The sequence below is a fragment of the Cibotium barometz genome, chromosome 42 (genome assembly GCF_041138505.1).
Source record: "Cibotium barometz isolate CiBa-2024 chromosome 42, ASM4113850v1, whole genome shotgun sequence".
Taxonomy (NCBI): Eukaryota; Viridiplantae; Streptophyta; class Polypodiopsida; order Cyatheales; family Cibotiaceae; genus Cibotium; species Cibotium barometz.
Genome location: NC_141087.1, coordinates 15,834,848 through 15,841,441, shown reverse-complemented (window position 1 = coordinate 15,841,441; position 6,594 = coordinate 15,834,848).

The following is a 6,594-nucleotide window of genomic DNA, read 5'->3' as shown; positions in this document are numbered from 1 at the left end:
CTCTATGCATGAAATTCAATTATGCTAAAAGTAACACTTTTATAATAAAATAATCATTATAAAAACTTAACATTAATCAATTAACCATTCACCTAGGATAGAGAATGGTTGGTTTTGCTAGAGAAAAGAGGGGAATGCCTTTTTGTAATGAGGTATAACATTTTTAGAGAAGACATAAAGCATAAAAACCATCTAAAACCATAAAAATAAAAAAATTAGAAGAATCACCAACTTACTAATGACTTTGATAGCTTTCCCTTGGCTTGATGGTTTGAGGGTTCAACTCTTGTTTGGACAAGAGTGGCCACCAATCTTTGGAAGAGGGAATTGTCAAAAACTAGTGAATTATTAATAAATTCACAGTTCTTGACTTGGGAGGAGTAGAGTAACAGTGCATAAAACACTATTGAGTTTCAACAAAGGGGAAGGCCTCTATTTATAGGAAAAAGTGAGCTCCTAACCAAACAAACTGATTCTAGAATTTTTCAATTCAATTTGGTCAATTTTTGACCATTTTTAGGTCAGTTGAGCTAATTTTTTGCAACTAGACTTGAAGTAGGAGAGAGGAGAGATGAAATATCTCAATTTTTGAAGATTTAAAACTCAATTGCACATGTGAAGTAGGCGCCTCATTCATGAGGGGAAAATCCCCATGCAGAGGTGTTAAAAATGCATCATTACTTCTAAATATCTCTCCTTTTTAACTATTAGCCTTGTCCTTATTCAACTCTTCATCTTATGTGAGTATTTACTTCTAAATATCTCCCCTTTTTTAACTATTAGCTAGTCCTTATTCAACTCTTTATCTTATGTGAGCATTTACTCATTTTTGGATACCCAAAATATCTCATATTTTTGATATTACTCATAGTTTCTTACTAATAAACCTTGTACATAGTCAACTCTTCATCTTATGTGAGCATTTACTCATTTTTGGGTATCTTCTTTTACAATTTGGATTTATCTCCTCCCCACACATGGATTGATCCTATTGGCCCATAGGAACCTTAATTGGACCATAATCCAAAAATTTCTGAAAATCTAGACCCTTAGGCTGCTAAGGTCCTTTATACCCATTTCCAAATTAATTCCAATTGTACATTGGAAAGTTCTTTTTGAATTTCTGTTTCAGGGGAATTCATTTTAATAATATGAAAAGTTTTTCTATCTAAAAATATTCAAAATCTGAATATTCTCTCTCTAGAATATTTTCTCTCTCTATGTCAAAACAGGCAGAGACAAGATCTTTTATATTTCTAAAGAGGGAATTGATTACAGGGGAAGATGCTCGATATCTTGAGAGGCTGGGGAGGAATCTTACAATTTATAAAGGACTCTCCTAGGTTTGTATATCCTTGTGTGGATTTCATATTTGTAGTTGGGTCTTTGTGTGACAACACTTCTTTGCTCTAGTGTGAGCTTTCATTTAAGCAATGCTTTATGGGAGCTCAATGCTGCATGATGGTTACCTTTGGATCTAACGTACACATATCCTTGTAACTCCTTTGTGGTTTTACCGAATCATCAACTAGGTGACCCTTGGGCATGTGAGTTGAACATCCCCATCCTTCTTCATGATGTCTTGGTGGGCATGATTCTCATGCTCACTTCTTGGTGGATTTTTCTATGACTTGGTGGCTTTGTCTTTAAGATAGCATGGGTGGCAACATGGCTAATCTCAAGGTATATATGATTATTTCCTTGACATAGCATAGGTGGCAACATGTCATTAAAGATTCTATGTGGATATCTTCATGGACTTAGTGTAGCAGTGCTCCTTGGAATGATACCAACCTCAACTACAGTGGGATCTTACTCTTAGTGAACTTTGTGATAGTAAATAAAAATAATTGTATCTTATGTTTTGTACTTGCACATCCCTTCTATATGTGAAGGAAGATTTATGATGTCGTCCCCAAAGTATTAAATGCTTTTTTAATGTAATCATTTATAACCAGTGGTGGGCACTTTGTTCTTTGTGGGTCCTTGATTAAACATAGCTTCTTTGATGAAATATCTGTGTGATCTAGCGTTTTTGTGTGTGCCCACCTGCACATTAGTCTAGCTAACATTATTTGATATAGACATGAAGTCTAAGATGCCATTGTTTCCTTTGGTTAAAAGGCCAATTACTAAAGGGGAATCAACCTAGGATAGATCTAGATAGAGCTGGGTAACATTGACATCATCACTTAGGTCATCGGAGAGCTCTTGGTGGTGAGCCTATATATTGATGAATCTTCTTTGTAACATGTGAGAGCTATGTAATTACTTTGTGGAAACACCACCTTGTGTCAAGCTCATCTCATGCTTGTCTTATTGAGTGGTGCATTTAGCTTAGTTATCACTTTGCTTATTATTTAGCTTATGTGCTAATTAAGTCTTAATCGTTTGATTAAGTTTTTCTTAATAATGTTTATTCAATCTTTGTGCTTATGTCTCAATAATCTCATTAATGAGAAGCTTTAATCTATTATAGTTATTTATATGATAGTGATGTGTGGACATAGGCTAATAATGGGCTGGGGTACTTTTTCTCTCTTTGGGAGGTTTTTTTCCTTAAAAGTGTGTGTGTAAGTGACCTTATCATGTCACTTCACTTGTACATCACTTTGCTTGCCAATCTTTTGATTGTCTCAAATTGAGCTATCCTCTTAGGTGGAGAAGCTATACCCCTATAGTGTGGTGTTAATTATGCTAATACCATGTTAACAAAATTTATGTGCATTTCAAAGTGTTTCGGTGTGTTTCGGGTGCATTTCTAAGCTTGTTCATATGTTGTAAGGTTTTCGTAAACATCTCCTGGGGAGTGTATGTTTGAACTCTCTTTGTTCAATTTTGGGTTTTCTGCACTATAATAACATTTGGGACTCTTGTCATCTTCGACATCGCATCTTTGAGCTCATCGTTAATAGCTTCAGCATCGTCAACATTATCATCGATTTCTACATTCCTACTAATTAACATTTCCACTACTCTATCATTTTTCACACTTTGCAAGTTTTCTTCGACATAAGTGATCTACTAGCACAACAGCCATCTTGATCGTATTCAATAGTGGACATTAACTATATCTGCATAAGTAGCTAGAATATTTATATTTTGTGTCAGAGAATCATTATTTGCAAGCTAAAATGGTATGCAATGATGTATTTGGGATGCTTTTTGTTTGAGGATAAGCTTGACAAAACCAATACCCATTGTTGTGATCATATATGATGCATCACGTATTACCAAAAAGATTTAGTTGGAGATTTGATTGAGGCACACCCTATCTTGCCAGCACATGATAGTACAAGTACTTCAGATGGTGATACTAGTTCAGATGTAATTGTGGAATCTGCCTCCACATCTCCCATAGTGGAACAAGCCAAGTTAACTGGCAGGGGTGCATAGGAACATGCATTGGTGGCACCATGAAAAAGAGCATTATTCCTCATATTCTCTTGTGTAAAATTTCCAAGCAGGCTTGGAATGTGCAATACGTTACCAACTGTGTAACGAGGCATGAGTGGCCTACTTGTGCATGATTGCTAGATCGACATGTCTATTTAATAGTAGTTCTAGTAAGCACATTACTTCTCGACATCATTTATTTTCCTTCCTTGAGTCTTCTCCTCAATGTGGCATAGTCACGTGTGTAAATAACTCCTCATATCCAGTGAAAGGAGTTGGCAAGGTTGGTCTCACTGTTACAAATCTTAAGACAAATACTCTCTTATAGAAGTCTTTTTTATGCCAGAAGTTAAAAGAAATTATTGTCACTCTCTATCATTTCTAAGGAAGGCTTAGTGGTGGTCAAAATTATTGATAACAGGTGTACAGTTCATGACCGATCAAATTTATTAATGTGACAGGTGTACAGTTCATGAACGATCAGCTTTATTGATGAAAGAGATGTACAACTCATGGCCAAAGTGATGGACACATTAGTGTGGTATATCAAGTACTCTAAGCCATGGGCTTTACAAGTTGGACAAGTATGAGAGATTGGCACATAATGCTTGTTTAGTTTCTACCACACATGCTATGATTGATGTGGAGCTATGGCATGCTTGCTTTGGCCACTTGAATTTTGGTAGTTTTTGGTGCGCCTTAAAATTAAAGAGATGGTGTAGGTGCAACGAGCACCATTCTCAAAGATGGATTAGTAAGAGTTGTCTAGAAATTATATCTATTACATAGTGATGTATGTGGTCCTATGAGGACACCATCGATCAAGGGATGTCTCTACTTTGTGACTTACTACTCTAGGCACACCTAGGTGTATCAGTTGAAAGCAAAGTCAGGGGTTTTTATATGCTTTAGACATTTTGGCTAAAAATGTGTCTCCATGTAAAGTTGCCATCCTTTGTACAGATCAAGGGAGGGGTGTATATGTCAGAGGATTTTTATGTATATATAGCTCAAAGAGACATGAAACATCAATGCATAGTGCCTTACACACCTCAACAAAATGGTGTGGGTAAGAGTAATAACAAATCTCTCATATAGATGGCACATTGTATGGTTAAAGGCCAGGATTTGCCTGATGTTTTTTGGTTGGAGGTTGTTATATATGCCATTTATGTGTTAGACATATGCCCCACCAAAATTAAATATTTAGGATAAGTTATGTGTATCATTACTATATACTTGACTCTAAAGTATTAATTTATGTGCACTATTGTGCACAATTGACCTTAGATCATTAGGAAAATGTATGTGTAGAATTGTGCACATTAGAACTAAAGCCTTTCAAAACCCTAGATCATCTAGGAAATTCTAAATCATTTAGGAAATCTAGGTGAGATGGTAAAATCTATAGATAGACCTGGCACTGGATCAATCATCGTACGTCTTACAAACAATTACCCTTTATGAAGCTTAGAATAGAAAGAAGCCCTGTGTGGCTCATTTTGTACCTGAGCAATAGTACAATAACATGGATGATAAGGTGGCAAAATGTATTTTGGTGGGATACAAATCAGAAAGCAAAAGGTATGGACTCTACCATCTATCTGGCCACAAATTGGATTTTGGTGAGTAGAGAGATGTCTTTGTTTAGAACTCAGTTTAGCCCATGCTTTTATGCGAAAAACAGCAAAATGTATACTCACAAGACATCTTTGATACGCTCCAACCTTTGTACAATATCGGGTAGCCATATGTGGAGCAAATGAATGCTTAACAAGGTGCTACAAATCACCCCATACTGGCTAAAAATCAACTCAAAATTCAATCCACAAATCAATCTATTTATGAGAAAATTGTGGATGATGTGGATGAGAAAAAGGCAGCCATACATGCGTCTAAGAGTATGCCAAAATGACATTGCTAAATTAGCTACTTCTTTACCTAGCAGGATACATAGAGGTTCTTGTCATGAATCTTATTCTTTTGTGGATCAGGGTTACACTCAGGACAAGAGCATATATAATGATGAGACCTTTGCACCCACGTCTCATATGCCTATGAGCTGGTGTATTATTACATTGGAGCACATCATGGTTGGAAGGGCATGTGTAATGATAAGAACGTTACACCCACATCTCATATGCCTATGGTCATGTGTATTATTGCATTGTACATCATTTGGATATCAAGACTCCCTTTTTGAATAGTGATTTACATGAGGAGGTTTATGTATCTTAGCCTCATGGTTTTGTTGAGAAGGGATAGGAGTCTAAAGTATGCAGGTTAAGAAAAGCTTTAAACACATTGAGGTGTATTATAATTATGTCAAGAAGAGACCCATTGCAGGAGAGATTAGCCTAGCTTATGTTTCTACACACAACAATGTGGCAGATATATTCACGAAGACTCTCACGAGAGCAGTTCGAAGCTTTTCGCAAAGCTTTGGGCTTCTTGCCATTTGGGGATTGACCAACCACGTGATTACTATACATGTTCACATCATCACTACAGTGAGGGGATTTATAGCCATTTATATGGTAGTGATGTACGGATGTAGGCTAATAATGGGCCGAGGTACATTTTTCCTCTTAAGGAGGTTTTTTCGTGGAGTGTCTATATACACTCTTATGAGAGTGTGTAAATGACCTTATCATATCACTTCACTTGTACTTTATTCTTTTTGTCAAACTACTTTTAGTGTTATGCTTTCTCTCTCTCCTTGCTTGCTACATCTATGCGTGCATTGCTACCTTGATCTCCCGTGTTCAATTTCAATGATGCCTTGTGCATTACTAGCTAGCTTTCCTCAACTGCCACCATGACCAACAGTAGAGAGAGCTACACCATGGCACCTTCCTCTTTGGAAAATTGAAGTATATTAACAACAAGATAAAGTGGCTTACTATTTATTTGTGTGAAGAGCTACACCATGGCACCTTCCTCTTTAGGCAATGGAAATATGTTAGCATCAAGATAAAGTGAGTGCCAATAGCAAATGAAGCTTGACATACCATTGCCAAGATCTATAATTTATGTGGTGGTGCAACCAAATCTCAACATCTCTCTTTCTCATGCTAAGCCTTACAAAATTCTTTCATTTATATTATATCATGCAAAAATCTTTTTTGTTTCTTCATAAAATGGTGATTTAAAAAAAATCACATTGATAGTCAAGGTATAGACGTGTGTGTTTGTGTG